The 20,945-nt window shown below is 38.8% G+C and overlaps 1 protein-coding gene across 1 annotated transcript in view; it reads right to left on the bottom strand.

Moving 5' to 3' along the window:
• CTTNBP2 (cortactin binding protein 2) overlaps window positions 1-20,945 on the bottom strand; it is a 474,139-nt gene that overhangs the window by 386,025 nt on the left and 67,169 nt on the right. Inside the window, exon 2 of the mRNA XM_044946625.2 lies at window positions 20,018-20,181. The gene's annotated coding sequence lies outside the window, so the exon portion shown is untranslated. The remainder of the gene's footprint in view (window positions 1-20,017; window positions 20,182-20,945) is intronic.

Raw genomic sequence — 20,945 nt, 5'->3', positions numbered from 1 at the left:
CTTCCAGATGTTCTGCTAACTCAAAAAATTCTCCAGTTTTTAAGTATTAACTTTCTAGCAGAGTGGTTCAACAAATGTGTGATCAATTAAGGAGTGTTTCAAAGGGAGAATCAAAGGGAGATCATTTGTGCACATCCTTTAATGAGCCACATTTATGCCCACATGTTCTTAAGAAGTAGAGTTGCTCTCATATTTTTGTATGAGAAATACTCTCATATTTTTGTACTTTCCTTACACTCTTGAATATTGTGTACTAAGAATTTTCATGTGCAGGATTCTGTTTTATAGAAAAGGTTATTTTCTGGCAAATGCATGTCATTAAAAACAAACAAACAAAAACAGACCAGTCCTTGCCCTTCTGGTGACAACTGACACGATAAGACAAACAAAGTCATAAGTGCTGTGACAGAAGTAAGGGCAAGCAGAGTGGATCATAAATGACTCTCATTAAATAGGTGTCAGGGAATGCTTCTTAAAGTCCCGCAGAATGAAAAAACTCTTAAAATTCTTTAAATGAAATAAAATAAACCAATAAACACACAAAAATCCAAACTAACCAACCAAACAAGAAACTCGTGTTAAAAAAAAAATCCTCAAAGTTATCAAATAAGACACAGGCTTATTTGAAAAAGTATGAAAAAATATTTAGAAGTATCTTGTTCCTAATTCCTTCCCTTTTGTCTTCTCTCCTCCTTCTTCACCCTTCTCCCATCTTTTTCCCTCCTGTGCCTTCATCTTGGCTTCCCTCCTCACTTCCTCTCCCTGCTCCCCACCCTGACCGCACCCTCTCTAGTTCTCTAGTCTCTATAATATCCTGTGCTGTGCTCAGTCCTGTCTGACTCTTTGCGACCCCATGGGCTGTAGCCCACCAGGCTCCTCTGTCCATGGAATTTTCCAGGCAAGAATACTGGAGTGGGTTGCCATTTCCTACTTCAAGGGATCTTTCCAACCCAGGGATTGAATCCAAGTCTCTCGCATCTCCTGCATTGGCAGGTAGATTCTTTACCACTGAACCACCTGGAAAGCTCCGTATAATATCGACAGAGATCATATAGGACGTCAGGCAGATCTAGGAGGATCACCCCAAAATCACCAAGACCTAAGCTGTGAACTATCATCTCAGCCACCAGTGTGGGCAGACAGGAAAAGTCTAGACCTTATCCTAGGTTATCCACTAAGCTTGTTTTTATACACTTAGGTTTTTACTTTTTTGTAAAAGTTTTATACATTTTAATATTTGAAGTGTGTTAAAATTTAGTTTCAGTGATAATAATATAGATTCTGATTTTTTTTCTTTTTTTAAGTTTTTTTAAAATATAAATTTATTTATTTTAATTGGAGGTTAATTACTTTACAATATTGTATTGGTTTTGCCATACATCAACATGAATCCTGAATTTAAAAGACAATAATACTGGATGCTTGGGGCTGGTGCACTGGGACGACCCAGAGGGATGGAATGGGGAGGGAGGAGGGAGGAGGGTTCAGGATGGGGAACACATGTATACCTGTGGCGGATTCATTTTGATATTTGGCAAAACTAATACAATTATGTAAAGTTTAAAAATAAAATAAAATTAAAAAAAAATAAATAAAAGACAATAAAATATTTTCACCTAAATAAAGACCAAAATAGCACCGCCATGTGGTTCTGCTATAGTATACTCGGAAAGTAACTTTGTAAACTGGATGTTGGCAGGTCATCCATCATGACTAAGAGAGTTTATAGGTTCTTCATTCTCTCTGTACTCATTTATAGCAGAATTAAACAAGGGGTAAGTAAAATGCTTTCTGGATAAACATAGATACAAATAAAACCTGTGGGATTTCCATACTGTAGAAAGCCATAAAGAGTATATTTCTAGTTTCTGTTATAAATGGGCATTGTTAGTGTAAAAAATGTTCTTTAGAAAGCTGTTTTCCTTCATATAGAATTCTTAGAGTATATGGATACTAGTTCAATCCATGAAATAAGGTTGAACTCCTAAGACAGTTTTTTTTTTTTTAATTTTATTTTACTTTCAATTGGAGGATAACTTCTTTACAATATCGTGTTGGTTTCTTCCACACATAGACATGAATCAGTCATAGGTGTGTGTGTGTGTGTGTGTGTGTGTGTGTGTATCTGCTCCATCTTTGAGATTGAATAAGTTGCCTTAAAACTGAACATTCAAAAAACTAAGATCATGGTATCCAGTCCTATTAGTTCATGGCAAAGTGATGTGGAAAATGTGGAAACAGTGTCAGATTTCATTGTCTTTGGCTCCAAAATCAATGCAAATGGTGACTGCAGCCATGAAATTAAAAGTTGCTTGCTCCTTGGAAGAACAGCTATGACAAACATCAACAATGTATTAAAATGCAGAGACATCACTTTGCTGACAAAGGTCCTTATAGTCAAAGCTATGGTTTTTCCAATAGTCATGTACGAAAGTGAGAGTTAGACCATATAGAAGGCTGGGCACCAAGGAATTTATGCTTTTGAATTGTGGTGCTAGAGAAGACTCTTGAGAGCCCCTTGGCCTGTGAAGAGAGCAAAACAGTCAATCCTAAAGGAAATTAGTCCTGAATATTCATTGGAAGGACTGATGCTGAAACTCCAATACTTTGGTCACATGATGGGAAGAGCTGACTCACTGGAAAAGCCCCTGATGCTGGGAAAAATTGAGGGGAAGAGAAGCAGGCAACAGAAGATGAGATAGGTGGATGGCATCACTGACTCAAGGGACATGAGTTTGAGCAAACTCAGGGAGAGAGAGATGGACAGAGAAGCCTGACATGCTGAGTTCATGAGGTCACAAAGAGTTGGACATGACTAAGTGACTGAACAATAACAACCTCCTCCTTTTTTAATCTCCCTCCCCATCCTACCCCTCTAGGTTGTCACAGAGTACCAACTTTGGGTTCCCTGTGTCAAATAGAAAATTCCCACTGGCTATTTATTTTACATATGGTAATGTATGTTTTCCATCACTTCATGGGAAATAGATGGGGAAACAGTGTCAGACTTTATTTTTTGGGGGCTCCAAAATCACTGCAGATGGTGACTACAGCCATGAAATTAAAAGACGCTTACTCCTTGGAAGGAAAGTTATGACCAACCTAGATAGCATATTGAAAAGCAGAGACATTACTTTGCCAACAAAGGTCCATCTAGTCAAGGCTATGGTTTTTCCTGTGGTCATGTATAGATGTGAGAGTTGGACTGTGAAGAAGGCTGAGCGCTGAAGAACTGATGCTTTTGAACTGTGGTGTTGGAGAAGACTCTTGAGAGTCCCTTGGACTGCAAGGAGATCCAACCAGTCCATTCTGAAGGAGATCAGCCCTGGGATTTCTTTGGAAGGAATGATGCTAAAGCTGAAGCTCCAGTACTTTGGCCACCTCATGCAAAGAGTTGACTCATTGGAAAAGACCCTGATGTTGGGAGGGATTGGGGGCAGGAGGAGAAGGGGACGACAGAGGATGAGATGGCTGGATGGCATCACTGACTCGATGGACATGAGTCTGAGTGAACTCCGGGAGTTGGTGATGGACAGGGAGGCCTGGCGTGCTGCGATTCATGGGATCGCAAAGAGTCGGACACGACTGAGCAACTGAATTGAACTGAAACATGATAAATAGCCTCAAATTCTCCATTTTAAAAATATTAACCCTTGAAATTACCTTTTGAAACCCACTGCCTGAAGTTCAAAAGTTGCTGACACAAGAATGACTCTCCAAGATTTAGAAATCTTTGAAGCTTTATATTTTATTTGTGGGGTTGTCACAGTTAATTAGAAGTAAAGGAAATAGGGCAAATAACCTAACTAATGCAAGTCTGTCTCTTGTTACTGTAACTCTTACAGCATTTAATCCAGTCCTTCCCTTTGTTCAGGTTTTATGTTAGATCACCAGACATCCTTTTCTCAAAGTTTTTCTGAATCTCTGGGGAGCTCTTTAGGGCCTTCTGAGCATTGGGATCTTCCCACCCCAGGGATTAAACCCAGTTCTCCCGCACTGCAGGCTGAGTCTTTGCCGTGTGAGTCACCAGGGAAGCCCAAGTAAACTGGAGTGGGCAGCCATTCCCTTCTCCAGGTGATCTGCCTGACCCAGGGACTGAACCAGGGTCTACTGCATTGCAGGCTAATTCTCTACTAGCTGAGCTACCAGGGAGCCCTGTTTAGAAAGCAGACTTCAGGATCTGCACAGGCAGAGAGGAAAGCAGCAGTAGCCAAGAACAACTGGTGGACTCTCACCCCTTCCCTTTGGTGCTGTTCCTTCTTCTTCTTCTATAGTAACTCTCCTTGGAGATGTCAAAGTTCTCTGATGGTGTTTACCATACCACCTTATGTTAAAAAAGATTTTTTAAAGCTTCACTTTTGGTCAGTTTTATTTTTAAATCTCTCAGGCTGTTTGTTTGTGAGCAACTAATTCAATCATTCTGCTATTTCCTGACTCAATCAATCCTGAGAAAAGGCCACTCAAGCTGGGGATTGGATATAAGAACTAAAAGAATAGAGAAAAGGATAAGTGCCCCCCCCTTTTTTTTTTTTACCAAATTGTCATCTTTCTATTGATAATACAAGCAAAGCAGACATCCTGGTTATAAAAAATATATAAAAAAATAATCCATGAATTATGCTTTTTAAAAAAGATCATGCACTCCAATGCACTCCAAATAGCACTGCAGTGCTATTTACAATAGCCAAGACATGAAAGCAATCCAAAATGTCTATCAGCAGATGAATAGATAAAGAAGATATGGTGTGTGTGTGTACATGCATATATATATGACATATATATATATATGATGGAATATTACAGCCATAAAAAATGAAACAATGCCATTTGCAACAACATGGTTGGACCTAGAGATTATCATACTAAGTCAGAGAACCAAAAATCATATGATACTACTTAAATGTGGAATTTAATATAATACAAATGAACTTATATGCAAAACAGAAACAGACCCACAGACTTAGAGAACAAACTTATGGTTACTAAAGGGGATAGGCGAAGAGGATAAATTAGGAGCTGGGGACCAAAATGTACACACTAGTATATAGTGTGTACACATATATACTATATGTGTACACACTAGTATATAGTATAGTGTTGGTAAAATAGATTACCAACAAGAGCCTACTGCATAGCACAGGGAACTATACTGAATATACTGATAACCTATAAGGGAAAGGAATCTGAAAGAGTGTGTGTGTGTGTATATATATACATATATGTATATATATACACACACATGTATATATGAATTATTTTGCCACACACCTGAAACTAACAAACATTGTATCAACTATACTTCAATAAAAAATAACAATAATCTGTGAGCTCAGGGTGGCTTTGCCCCTCCACCCCATCCCAACCTGTCAACTATATTCAACAAATGGAATTTGTTTGATTCTTGATCCCAGGGCTCTTGATAGTGATCATCAGTCCCTTGTTGGTAAAGGAGGCATTGCTTTATTTTTTCTCTCAATAAAGTTCAAATAATAGATTAGCTCAAAGTAAGTTTATCCTAATGGCTTACATGCTTCTTGACAAACTGTTTAACCTGAACGCAATTCTGCTAGCTACATAACATTGCTCAATCACTGAGTCAACTCATCTAAATATATTGATGCAAATAAATCTCTGTACACTGAGTTTCCATCATAACCACTAAGGGAATTAATTACAGCTTTTATCACAGCTTGTGCTGACCAGTGTTAAAGCTACTCGGGATACTGGATTACATTTTTTAAATCCTAGACATGTAAACCAAGAACTCTAACTTTTCATTTCAGATTCATTCACATATCATTATTCAAAATGAACAAAGTCTATTATTTTGTCTCATGGGAGCTTTGAACTTGGTGCTATATTGAATGTTATAGCTCCTACCATTATTAAAGGCAGATGCTATCCAGAATCCTCATGTCTATGCTGCTGCTGCTGCTGCTAAGTCGCTTCAGTCGTGTCCGACTCTGTGCGACCCCATAGACGGCAGCCCATCAGGCTCCCCCGTCCCTGGGATTCTACAGGCAAGAACACTGGAGTGGGTTGCCATTTCCTTCTCCACCTCATGTCTATATGAATAGCTAAATTTTCCAGTTATATGAAGCTTTATTAATTTAAGCAAATAACTATTTCAATAACATTGATTGGAAATTCTGGAAAATAAGGTTCATATGCTCCCTTTCCCTAAATAAAAGGTGATATGGTAATCATCTAGAGACATTATAAACACAGTAAAATTCTGCTTATTGTCATACCTGAAATTATTTGTGGCTATGTTAACAGGGCTTAGACTGACGTGTGTTCATATTAATAGATGTGATTGTCACTGCTTTTCTGTGTTTTACTGTTATGTGCTCACCTGCATTAGCCCTTTTCTCTCCTTTCTATTTTGCCACTTCAAATCGATCATGTGTTTAGAAAATAGATTAAATGTAAATAGATGCTGTGTAAGAAAATTATTTTTTTAAAACCTACAAGCTTTGCTGCAATGAGTGTAGTATTGAGGTTCATTTCTTACATGCCCTTTTGTTCCCTCCTGTGCTCTCCAGCTTGTTGCCTTGGTGGATTTGGCAGGCAGTAACTTTGAGGGTAAGTACCCTGTGAATAAATGAGTTATTACTCAAAGCAGACTCTAGAAATCTTGTAACCAACATTCCTTGAAACATTTCAGAGTCCCAAATACCACTTAAGATGCACTGATATAGAATAAAGTGGTCCCTATACAAAAAAATTAATAAATAAATAAAATAGCTTCCTTGGTGGCTCAGATGGTAAAGAATCTGCTTGCAATGCGAGAGGCCTGGGTTTGATTCCTGGGTCAGGAAGATCCCCTGAAGAAGGAAATGGCAACCCACCCAGTAACCTTGCTTGGGAAATCCCATGGACAGATGAGCCTGGTGGGCCACAGTCCATGGGATTTCACTGCATGGGATTTTTTCACTGCAAAGACCCAGACATGACTGAGCACACATGGCATGCATGGTACAAAAAATGGGGCAGAATTAGTAAGATGCTGTTAACCTCTAGCACTAGCTAAAGAAAAATCTCTGTGATTTGTGTGAATTTAATTAATAGCATGTGAAAGTGGTTCAATTCTTGTCACATACGTGATATTCTGTGGTATTCAGATGCTCTCCCTAGAAACTGTTTGTCTGAGGAAGAGGGAGACAGAGAGAATCATACTGTCAGAGAATAGTATAAACATACATTCTCAACAGAGGCAAAAATTGGCACTCAGAGCGGAGAAAATTTCATTTTTATACATAAAGCATAGATCAAAATGGACAGTAGATAAACCAGAAAGGCCATATCTCTGGTATTAAAATTTCATAGGCAGCAGTATTAGGAAAATATATTTAAATAGACTCCTTGGGTGGGGGGACAATAAAAAAATCTTGAGAAATACTGTTGTGAGACATTAAATATGAGACTAGCAACTCACAGTTAAGGATGGAGTGCTGGTAGATATGAACAGGAGAAGCAGGTCCCCAGTTTGTGTGTTCCCCAGATGACTCCCCTGTCTTCCTTCTGTCCTCCTTTCTCTCATTCACCCACACAGCAGGACCACCTGCATTTCTCCAAGGTGGCATTCTGCTTCTTGATGAGAGAGCACATGCATGTCCTTTGATCTGGGATTATCTTCTCCCCAATTTGTTACCTGCTAATTCATCCCTCAACATTCAACTCAAGCATCATCTCAGGGAGCTTTCTAGATATATGCAAAACCACAATAAACACAAATCAAAAGAAAGCAAGATACTGATAAGAAAACAAGAAAAAGATACCAATCAAAAAAGAAAATTACAGGCCAATATCACTAATAAACATAGATGTAAAAATCCTCAACAAAATTCTAGCAAACAGAATCCAACAACACACTGAAAAGATCATATACCATGATCAAGTGGGGTTTATCCCAGGTATACAAGGATTCTTCAATATCTACAAATCAATCAGTGTGATACACCACATCAATAAACTGAAGAATAAAAACCATATGGTCATCTCAATAGATGCAGAAAAAATTTTGGACAAAATTCAACATCCATTTATGACAAAAACTCTCCAGAATGTAGGCATAGAGGGGACCTACTTCAACATAATAAAGGCCATATATGACAAATCAACAGCAAACATTAATCTAAATGGTGAAAAACTAAAAGCATTTCCTTTAAGATCAGGAACAAGACAAGATTGTCCATTCTTGCCATTATTATCCAAAAGAGTTTTGGAAGTCCTAGGCATGGCAATCAGAGAAGAAAAAAAAATAAAAGGAATTGGAAAAGAACTAAACTCTCACTGTTTGCAGATGACATGATATTGTACATAGAAAAACCTAAAGATGCCACGAGAAAATTACTAGAGCTAATCAATGAATACAGTAAAGTTGCAAGATAAAAAATTAATACACAGAAATCCCTTGCATACCTATACACTAACATTGAAAACTCAGAGAAATTAAAGAAACAATTCCATTTCCCATTGCAACAAAAAGAATAAAATACCTAGGAATAAATTTACCTAAAGAGACAAAAGACCTGTATGCAGACAACTATAAGACACTAATGAAAGGCATCAGAGATGACATAAACAGTTGGAGAGATGCACCATGTTCTTGGATTAGAAGAATCAATATTATGAAAAATGACTATACAACCCAAAGCCATCTACAGATTCAGTTCAATCTCTATCACACCAACAATGATATTTTTCAGAGAACTAGAACACAAATTTTCATGATTTGTATGGAAATACAGAGAAAAACGGAGCTGAAAGAATCAACTATCTTGACTTCAGACTATACTACAAAGCTACAGACATCAAGACAGTACAGTACTGGCACAAAAACAGAAATAGAAACCAATAGAACAAGATAGAAAGCCCAGAGATAAGCCCACACACCTATGGGCACCTTACTTTTGACAAAGGAGGCAAAAATATACAATGGAGAAAATACAGCCTCTTCTATAAGTGGTGCTAGGAAAACTGGACATCTACACGTAAAAGAAAGAAACTGGAACACTGCCTAAAATCATACACAAAAATAAACTCAAGATGAATTAAAGACTTAAGTGTAATGCCAGAAACTATAAAGCTCTTAGAGGAAAACATAGGAAGTACACTCTCTGACCTAAATCACAGCAAGATCCTCTTTGACCCACTTCCTAGAGTAATGGAAGTAAAAACAAAAATAAGCAAATAGGACCTAATTAAACCTAAAAGCTTTTGCATAGCAAATGAAGCAATAAACAAGAATAAAAGACAACCCTCAGGATGGGAGGAAATAATCGCAAACAATGCAACTGACAATTAATCTCCAAAATATATAAGCAGCTCATACAGGTCAGTATCAGAAACACAAATAGCCCAATTAAAAAAGTGGGCAGAAAACCTAAACAGACATTTCTCCAAAGAAGACATACAGATGGCCAATAAACACATGGAAAGATGCTCAACATCACTAATTATTAGAGAAATGAAAATCAAAGCTACAATGAATTACCACCTCCCACCAGTCAGAATGGCCATTAGAAAAAAAAAAGCTATGAACAATAAATGCTGGAAAGGATGCAGAGAAAAGAGAACCCTCCTACACTGTTGGCGGGAATGTAAACTGATACAGCCATTATAGAGAACAATATGGAGATTTCTTTAAAAACTAGGAATAAATCTATCATATGTCCCAGCAATCCCACTACTGGGCATATACCCTGAGAAAACCACAACTCTAAAAGATGCATGTATCCCAATACCCATTGCAGCCCTATCTACAATAGCAAGGACATGGAATCCACCCAGATGTCCATCAACAGATAAATGGATAAAGATGATGTGGTACATATATACAATGGAATATAACTGAGCCATAAAAAAGAATGAATCTGAGTCAGTTCAAGTGAGGTGGATGAATCTAAAGCCCATTATACAGAGTGAAGTAAGTCAGAGAAAAATAAATATTGTATATTAGTACATACATACGGAATCTAGAAAATGGTATTGATGAACCTATTTGCAGGGAAGGAATGGAAACTCAAGTGTAGAGAACAAACTTGTAGATGCAGTAGGCGAGGGAAGGAGTAGGATGAATGGAGAAATTAGCATCAACCTATGTACACTGATGTGTAAAATGGATGGCTGGTGAAAAGTTGCTATATAGCAAAAGCAGCCCAGCCTGGCACTCTGATGATCTATAGGACGTGAGAGGCTCAAGAGGAAGGGGATATCTGTAGAATTATGGCTGATTCACATTATTGTATGACAGAAACCAACACAACATTGTAAAACAAAATTCTCCAATTAAAAATAAATAAATAAATAAAAATAAATAAAAAATAAATTAAAGAAGTTAAATTCATGGTAATGGCCATCTTCTGTAAAATAGATTTGTATCTTTATAGTTGGGCATCTCTCTTGGCATTTAAAATTCTTATAACTCAATTGAAATAAGTTGCAGGGAGTTGATATGTATGAATTTGCCTCATTATGCATTTTAAGAGGAGAAAGTGAAAATAATTGTACAAAGACTATGCTGTTCACAGGTTTCATAGGATCTTTAATCCTTTTTCAGAATGCTTACCTATCTCACATTTCAATGTGAGTTTTGTATGCTGTGGGAGTAGGGAGAAGATTGCATTTAGAATTCTGTAAATTTCAGACAATAAAAAAAAGCTGCAGTATTTGTAAAAAAGCAGGGGGCAGGATAAACTGATAATGGGGATGTTGAGCCATATAAGGATGCTAACTTTAAGCAGAGACCTGAATGAAGTGAGAGGAAGTCATAAGAATATTTATAGGAAAATTATTCCAGATAGAAACAAATACTCTGAGATCAAAGCAGGTTTTTCAGATTCATGAAAGAGCTCCAGGTAACAGTATCAACAGAGAAGGAAAGTTCCAGGAAATTGGGTTAGAAAAGTTATAAGGAGTCATAGAATATGGATCATATGGGGCATTGCAGTGTTAGAACCTCAAATTTTCTATTAAGTATGATGGAAAATTATTGGAGACAGCAGTGTCCAATGAGCTCATTTGTGGACTTAAAGCTCCCTGTTGGCTTCTGGATGAAGAATTCATCAGAGAAGAACACCAATCAAAGCAAGAGGAAAGCTAGAAGGCTAATGGGATGGTGTAGTGAAAATGATAGCTGCTTGGACTAGTATGTTAGCAGTGAAGTAGGTGAGAAATGGCCTAAAATTCCATGCCCCTGCTATATATACCTGGATACGTGGAAAACTACTTTCCAAAATTCAAGACTCAATTCAAGTATCCGAACTGCTAGAAACTTTGTCCAACTACCCCTGATTGATTAGCATCTTCCTCCTCAAATGTCATAGCTCTTTTTATATTATTCTATTACTGCACTTTCCTCATTCAGTTGTAATTACTTATTGATGTATCTATCTCCCACGTCACACTAAAAGCTCTGTAAATGTTAATTTTGTGCATTAACTTGACTGGGCCATAGGGTGCCCAGATATTCAGTTAAACATTATTTCTTGGTGTGTTGGAAATTGGTACATGGAATAAAGTGGATCATCTTCCCCAGTGTATGTAGGCCTCATCCAATTTGTTGAAGGCCTGAATAGAATGAAAAGCTGAGTAAGAAAGAATTCTTTCTCTTTGGCTATCTTTGAGCTGTGACCATATATCATTGGATCTCCTGGGTCTTCAACTTACCAACTGCAGATCTCTGACTTCTCAGCCTCCACAGTCATAGAAGTCAATTTCTTACACTTTCTTCCCCTCTCTCTCCCTACATATACATAGAGATTTCTGTATATACTTATGTAACATATAGGTATATAGATCAATAGATGGATATATCCATATCCTGTTGTTTATGTTTCTCCTGAGAATCCAGACTAATACAAGCTCATTAAGGGTAGACTATTTTAATCATTTTGTGCCATAGACTGAATGTTTGTGTTCCCCAACATTTATATGACGAAATTCTAATCCCTAATGTGAAGGTAATTGGAGGAGGGGCCTTTGGGAAGTGATTAGGTCGTAAAGGTGGAGCCTTCATGCATGGGATTAGTGCCCTTATAAAAGACATCCCAGAGAGCTTCCTCGCCCTTTCTGCCTGGCTATAATAGCAGCTCAAAGAGACGCAGACATCTTGGCATCTGTAAAGCCTAAGACAGTACCACACACACAGTGATAATGGCCAATATAAACAAGTTTCATTCACAATGTGCTAAGCATTTTGTATTATTTCAAACGGTGATGAGACAGGTATTGTTATTACCTCACTTTCAAATGAGGAGACTGAGGCACTGAGAGTTTTAGTGACTTATCCACGTCCATTGAACTAGCTACAAAACTAACTAGAAAGCAGTTGCAGCAGTCCTCAAACCCCTCTTTCTGAAGATAGAGACTTCAAGTTTAACCATTTTCTCAACTCTGCCATAACAGATTTGGAGAGTCCAAATTAGTTCAAGACTAAAATTAGATTGAACAGAACTGTCAGCAATTATATAAATATCTTGTTCAGTATCTAGTGACATATCCCACTGTCTCTATGCTGTAGTTTTACTGGTACAAGAGGCAATGATTTGGACTAAAATTCTCTGAAGTTGAGGATCACAGGAAAATATTTCTGGGGTGATGCCAAGAGCAGGGTGGTTGGGTACATTAGCCTCCGTGGGCCTTCATGACCATTTGGAGCATAGCACACTGCTCATTATTTTTAATTAAAATTGCCTGCATGTGTGCTAAGTCGCTGTAGTTGTGTCTGACTCTTTGTGACCCACTGGACCATAGCCCACCAGGCTCCTCTGTCCACAGGATTCTCCAGGCAAGAATACTGGAGTGGGTTGCCATGCCCTCCTCCAGGGGATCTTCCTGACCCAGGGACTGACCCCATGTCTCTACGTCTCCTGCATTGGCAGGCAGGTTCTTTACCACTAGCACCACCTGGGAAGCCCCCAAAATTGTCTACCCTTCATCTATGGCTGAAGCTGCTACAGACCTACCGTTAGTTTAATATTTTAAGAAAGCATTCTTGCTTATTTTCCTAGTTATAATGATAAAATCTGTACTCTGCTATTCATCATCCAAGTGTCCTTTGAAATGATCACTTGTACTTTTACTAATTGACTAGAGAGGATCAAGACACAAAGTACAGTGAGCGAATGGGTGCTTCCCCCTCAAAGCATTTTTAGAATAGAGCCAAGTATAAATGAATACATATACAGACCATAACCAACTAGACCCATGACTTCAGCTTAATTATCACAATGTGCTGACTCAGCTTAGCAGCCACCAATATGAAAACACTTTCCCAATGGAGACACATGGGAAAAACCCCCAGTGCCAAGAGTGTTGGATGAAGAGAAGCCTGATGATTTTCTAAACAGCTAGCTTTTCTTTCATAAGGCTAACAGAATACATCTAAAATTGTTTAGCATAATATTTACCTTCATTGTTTTCTACTGTGAAAGACACGAGTGTTTCTTGTTTTCATTCCTTTGTTCTTTTCCTTTGTTGACATTGGATGTTGGGCTTATGCTAAAAACTGGCAGAAGAGGTGCATTGGATTTCTCACTTGGCTCATACTCTGTTACACAGTCATGTTCTAGTCGCCTCCTTTTAACCACCCACTCCTCGCTTGGGATTTCAGAAAGCCTGCTGTCTTTATGTAAATCTAATCAAGGCTTATTGAATGATTCCCAAATACTGTGGCAAATATTAAAAATACAAAATATTAGCAGGGAAGCTATGACTTTTAGGTCTTCAGAAGACTTTTGGGTCTATTTTCCTCCTCTTTGTCATCCTTTGATGTGCACTAATGAGGTCTCTGGCTTTATAGAGATGTTCTGTTTGCAAATCAGAGGTAGAAGTTCACTGAGTTATTCTGAAGACGAAGAAACGCCCAAGTGCTACAGCTTCTAATAGTGTTGTTTGACAAATGGCATCTTGAGGAATCTGATACCTACAACTTGTAACTTTTTCCTAATGGTCAGGGTATTTTTTTGACCAGAAGTGTTAGTCACTCAATCGTGCCCGACTCATTGTGACCCATAGCCTGTAACCCATCAGAAGGCCATTCCCTTCTCCAGGGTATCTTCCTGACCCAGGGATTGAACCTGGGTCTCCTGCTTTGCAGGTAGATTCTTTACCATCTGAGCCACCAGAGAAGCCCAGGGAGACCCTTCCAAAATGGGGCAGGAAGTAATAAAAGAAAAAACACAACCTGAGCTGGAATGTACTTATAGAGGGCTGGGGCTTCCCAGTGGTGCTACTGATAAAGAATCCATCTGCCAATGCAGGAGTCATGAGAGACATGGCTTTGATCTCTGGGCTGGGAAGATCCCTGGAGGAGGGCACGGCAACCCACTCTAGTATTCTTGCTGAGAGAATTCCTTGAACAGAGGAGCCTGGTGGACTATGGTCCATAGGGTCACAAAGAGTTGGACAGGACCGAAGTGACTTAGCACACACACATGCATGCACGGAGGGCTGGTCCTAGGTAATTTGGGGAAGCTGATGAAAGAAGGAGCCCTTAGCTCCACCAGCCTCACCTTTTAGAAGGCCCTCCTGCAGCCTCCACACCCAGAGGCATCACTTTCACAATCCTGAGGGTTTGTCCAGTTTCCCTACCTCAGCCTCTTTACAAAGCCAACAGAAAGTGTGACAATGTGGAATATTAGAAACAGCATCCCAGGTACAATCAGCTGAGTACTGGTTCCAAGTTTACCATTTACCAGTGTATCTTAGGGCAAAAAGTTCAACTCTGAACTCCTGTTTCTAACCTATAATATGAGACTTTCTCCTAGTTTACTTCATAAACTTTTTAGGTCAAGTAAGAAAATTCACAGGCATGTCCTATAAAATGAAGCATTGTGCAAATATAAGACATGATCAATTTCCATTTGATTGTCTTGCACATGGTGCTCAATGGGTATTCTGAATGACTGCTAATTGACTGCACTGTCTCATTTGACAATTGTTATCATTCTGAGGGATATTTGTAATTCCACACAGGTAAATCTGACATAATTGGAAAGAGAACTTAACTCCTAAAGTCATTCTTTTTTTTAATCAGTTAAATAATAAAATTGCATCATTAAAACCAATTAATAGTTACCATGGTGCTGGTACTATGCCAATAACCTCAAACAGTAGACCAACATGACCAACTTTATGGGGATGATGCTGAATTATGGTTCCATTTCCAAATAGTTCCAACCCCATATGTGTTCCATCACACACCAGCAAGGTTGGAAAATATAACAAAAGAACAAATTACATTTCTAGCATTCCTGGAAACTCTGTATCAGTTCAGTTCAGTCACTCAGTCATGTCCAACTCTTTGCAACCCCATGGACTGCAGCACACAAGGCTTCCCTGTAGTTCACCAACTCCAGGAGCTTGCTCAAACTCATGTCCATTGAGTTGGCGATGCCATCCAACCATCTCATTCTCTGCCATCCCCTTCTCCTCCTGCCTTCAATCTTTCCCAGCATCAGGGTGTTTTCCAATGAGTTATTTCTTCATATAAGGTGGTCAAAGTATTGGAGTTTCAGCTTCAGCATCAGTCCTTCCAAAGAATATTCAGGACTGATTTCCTTTAGGATGGACCGGTTGGATCTCCTTGCAGTCCAAAGGTCTCTCAAGAGTCTTCTCCAACACCACAGCTCAAAAGCATCAATTCTTTGGTGCTCAGCTTTCTTTATAGTCCAACTCTCACATCCATACATGACTACTGGAAAAAACATAGCTTTCACTAGACAGATCTTTGTCGGCAAAGTAATGTCACTTGTTTCAGCTGAAACCAAAGTGAGGTTTGGCTACAGAGTTGAGTGCACAGTGGTAATGAACACATACCTTGCAGCAAACACCATGGCAAAGGCATCTGGATTTTCAAGATCAACTGTAGCAGAGTTCTAGCACCCAATACTTGATTTGTTTCAGCCTAAACATTGTAATGACTAAGAAGTCATTGCATTTGACAGAGTCTACCTAAGAAATGACTTGATTGTGTCTTCCTCCATTAGAGATAAGGGAAGTAAGATTCAGATACTATGGTAAGGAAAGTGAAGTTATATTTTCATACAACAAAGCTTGTGACTATGAAAAATTCTACTTGCTACCTCATTTGTCTTGAAGACGGCTCCACATCAATAAATATAGATTGACCACATTCCTTCACTTGCTGCTAAGATATATTGTGGCTTTTTTCTAAGTCATCTCCATATATCATTGAAAACTTGGAAAGAATCATTTTTAGTAGCTGCACAAAATCTCACTGCATGTTTACACCATGATTTATGGAGCCATAGCTTCCTTTTTACACATTTCTGTAACACATTTTTGCTATACTAACAACTCTGGGATAAAAATTCTTTTGACATTTTGAATTATTTCCTACAAAATATCCATAATCAAACTTTATGCTAATACTTTTGGTCATTTCCATATTCTGTAAGACTTTAATGTAGAAAAAGACAAGCTTTCCAAAGAATAGTCCTTATACTAACAATCCTCAGTTGCAAGAGAAACTGGCAATGAAATAGCCACCTTTATAGCATTTTACAAAACAGGAATTCTACAGTAGTTTTGACTTATATTTGTCCAGAAAGTACTTTTTTTTTATTTACTCTTTGTTTGACTCTAATGTAAATGAGTTCAGAGAGAACAGAGAACCTATAAACACTCTCTGTGCTGGATGCCAGGACTGGCTTGGGAGTCTTATCCCCACAGGTCTCCTGGGCATTAGATCTGACCTTTTGTTCCTGTTTGGAGGGACTGGCTCTCATTCAACCCCCTTCACCCTCACCCTCCCATCATTTGGGAGACTGATCCCTCAGGCACATACCATGCCAGAAGGCCAATGTCATAGGCCAGGTGGCAAGTCACAGAATGAATTTTTAGAGAAGAACTATACTTATTAAACCCCTGAAATGGACCATTTGATCATTAAGCTGGTCATCAAGGCCCTTCTGGATGATTCAGACAGGTGGCAGAAACATTGAACTTACTCTCATGAGGGGAGATCAATCTCTTAAGATTTTAAATCCTGAAGAAACTGAGAAATATGTTGCTGGAACTGAAAAACAAAAAGAAGAAACAAAAGGAAGCATCATGACAAATAAAATTGTGCTTGTGGCAATTTTTAAATTCAAATTATGGATGATTCTCAAAATGGCCTGCAGGCATTTCCATTCTACTTCTCTAGACTTCCCAATTCCTGTGATAAATTTCCCTTTCTTAACACTGAAAAAATTTGATATAGAAACTGAAGGGTAGAAGTCTGCAGGGAAGAGGGGTAGGGAGGTAGAGGAGGAATGAGGATGGAAGAGGGAAAATGAGGGAACAGGGGAGAAAAATAATAAAGGTCAAGAGGGAGGAAAGAGGAGAAAGGGGAGAAGTTAGTGAAATAGCTGCATCAAAATGCCTTGCTCAGACATTTTTAAATCACCACATCTCTTGTTTGATAATTTTGAAGTGTTGCTTTAAAACAAAACAAAACAAAACAAAACACAACTTTTGGGGTTTTTGTTTGGTTGGTCTCATTTTTGCTTGTTGGATTTGGGTTTTAACTGTAAAAGTTATTTAATTTCCTTTTGTCATAAGCACTGAAAGCTTTCCATTGTAGCAAACTAGATCTTTCAGATAAAGCATTTCTGCTTCTCTTCACCTTCTTCTGTTTCCCTGCAGCAGGTGGAGTGGTCATGCAATGCTGGCAGTGTCAATGTCAAGGCTGTCGTGTTTGCAGTCCACTCATTTGATGAGTGACTCACTGGACAGAAATGACCCTGCACCGCCATAAATCACAGGCTAACCATCTCACAGGGAAGACGAGGCCGAGATCTGCAGACTGGCCTTGCTTTCCTCCCTGTACAGACAAGCAAGAATTAAGTCAATGTTCTTTGCAGTAAAGTTCTAACTGCTTCAGAATTTGGGTTGTTTAAATAAGGAAATATTTTTTTATCACTTTGAAAACAAGCATACTTATGTTTAAAATAGCATGAAATGACAAATACATGTGTATGTGGATATGTATATACATATATATTTGGCTTCCCAGGTGACATTAGTGGTAAGAACACCCAGTTGCCATTTCAGGAGACACAGGAAATACGGGTTGGATCCCTGGGTTGGGAAGATCCCCTGGAGAAGGACATGGCAACCCACTTCAGTATTCTTGCCTGGAGAATCCCATGGACCAGAGGAGCCTGGCGGCTGCTGTCCATGGGGTCTCAAAGAGCCAGACATGGCTGAAGTGACTTAGCATAGCACACCACATGTGTGTGTGTGTGTGTGTGTGTGTCTTGATTCCAGCTTGTGCTTCCTCCAGTCCAGCATTTCACATGATGTACTCCATATAAGTTAAATAAGCAAGGTGACAGTATACAGCCTTGACCTGCTCCTTTCCCTATTTGGAACCAGTCTGTTGTTCCATATCCAGTGCTTTTTAATGTTTATTTATTTATTTTAATCAGAGGCTAATTACTTTACAATATTGTAGTGGTTTTTGCCATACATTGACACGAGTCAGCCATGGGTGTACATGTGTCCATGTCCAGTTCTAACTGTTGCTTCTTGACCTGCATACAGATATCTCAGGAGGCAGATCAGATGATCTGGTATTCCCATCTCTTTCAGAATTGTCCACAGTTTATTTTGATCCACACAGTCAAAGGCTTTGGCAGAGTCAATAAAGCAGAAATAGATGTTTTTTAGGAACTCTCTTGCTTTTTCTATGATCCAAGAGATGTTGGCAATTTGATCTCTGGTTCCTCTGCCTTTTCTAAATCCAGCTTGAACATCTGGAAGCTCACAGTTCATGTACTGTTGAAGCCAAAGATGGGCACAATAAAGGACAGAAATGGTATGGACCTAACAGAAGCAGAAGATGTTAAGAAGAGGTAGCAAGAATACACAGAAGAACTATACAAAAATGATCTCATGACCCAGCCCGTGATACAACCTTTAAAATCAGAAGATGCTGTTTCAGTGATAATGATAAATGAGCCACTCTTCAGAGTATATTAAACATACTTCTATATGAAAACTTCCTCATGCCCAAAAGGAGAAAATGATGCCACATTTTTTAATATAGTGTTTCTAATTAGGGCATTGTTAGAAATGCCAAGAAACTTCAAGGAAGTTCATTTTATGTTATTATAGTCTGACACAATAAACCTCAACACCATGAAAAAAGAAATGTGTCCTTTCTATGTTAATAAATACTAAGAATCATGAATTATGTAAGATTTAGGATACATAAGGTTTTCCAACTTTTCCATGAAAACTCTAGGGACTTCCCAGGTGGTCCAGTGGCTAAGACTCCATGCTCCCAATGCAGGGATCCCTGGTTGGGGAACTAGACCCTACATACAGCAACCAAGAGCCCACACACTGCAACTTCAGGTCCCACAGGCCACCCTGAAAATCAAAGGTCCTGTACGATGCATCTAAGACCCAGTGCGGCCAAATACAATTAACAGAAAGAAGAGAGGCGGGGGGGGGGGGGGGGGGGGGGGGGGGCGTGGGGGGAGAAGGAAAGAGGGAAGGAAGAAACTCTAGTTTTAAAGTACCAAAAGTGACAGAAATGTTCACTGATTCAGCTCATGAAGATAGGTTTCAGCCTCAAGTTACAACCTTGGTGAAATAAGGATTTCTTTTGGTGTGGCTTATAAATGGAGATTTTGCTATTCTGACGTAAAACATCTACTTGCATAGTCGCCCGTTGAATGTGCTGTTTATAACCCTGACTTAACCACTTAGAACTCTGGCAACTCTCTTGGAAACATTACTCTTCCTAAGGATCAAGAATGGACAAAAGCTTACACAACTTGCTCCCCATGTGCAGTTCTTCACAAGTGCAAAAAAAACTTGATTCATTTTACTCAAGTATAAAATTCTTATTTTCCATTGTTTTCCCATAACAGTTCTCTAAAATTTTTTGCAGTGTTTGAGATTATTAATAACCTCCTTAAAAAATCTCTGCTTTTGAATTTTTCACAGTGCCATATTAGTCTAAAACTTCTCTCTTTTCTACTACTTCACATACCTTAAAAAGCAGCTCTAAGGAAGTGGGCAGGTTATCAAAAGATCTGGAGTGAAATCTCAGTTTTCTTAGCTACAAGCTGTATGATCTTAGGCAGGTCAGTCAAGGTCTGGTCATCCTTCCTCTGCTCATGCATAAATGGAGATGATTGCAACTACTCAGCAAAGCTGTAAAAGAGGAGTGTAAGTCAGAGCATTTTGTAAACCACAAAGTGATATCAAATCTAAGGTTTATCTGAGGGCTCTTCTGTGTCCTGTTAGCCCAACTGGAGCCTTCCCTTTGACTCCATCTCTTCTCAAGGTTTCTATATTGAAAAGAAGTAAGTCCACAACTCCAGTCCTGACCCCTGTCCCTAGCTTCAGTCACTCTCCCTGGCCTTCTAGAACTTATGTAACCTCAAGGTCATGGGACTCTTTTCTATATCTTTGCATGTGTGAGGCCAAGCTGCACAAAACTAGACCAGTCATATTTGCTCACTCATAATTTAAACATAAACTCAAATTTAGCATATCCATTTTAACCATTTTCCCCCAAACCTGATTTCTTTCCAAGTTTTCCAATTTTTCATAAACGTCATCAACACCCTGGAGCCATCTGTGAATCCAAGTCATCGCTGTTCCTTTTTTTCTCACTTTTGATATCCAGACTGGAAGCAATGATTTTCAAGTCATTCTTTTCTGCCTGTTCTGCATGTATAGCCTCCTTTTCAGCTCCCTACCACCATTCTGGTTTAGACTCATTACTTCCTGTCAGGACTATTACAATCGTCCTTGAGTTTACTGCTTCAACCACACACAGACTTTAATTCACCTCATATATTGCTGCCAGATTTTATTTCTGAAGTAATTACAAAGCAAATCTGAGAATAAGAGACTATACAAATTCAGATATTTCTGAGTTTGCCTGGTACTTCTACAAGAAACTCAAGATA

The sequence above is a fragment of the Bubalus bubalis genome, chromosome 8, assembly GCF_019923935.1.
Source record: "Bubalus bubalis isolate 160015118507 breed Murrah chromosome 8, NDDB_SH_1, whole genome shotgun sequence".
NCBI classification, from domain to species: Eukaryota; Metazoa; Chordata; class Mammalia; order Artiodactyla; family Bovidae; genus Bubalus; species Bubalus bubalis.
This window is presented reverse-complemented; position numbering and strand designations above follow the sequence as displayed.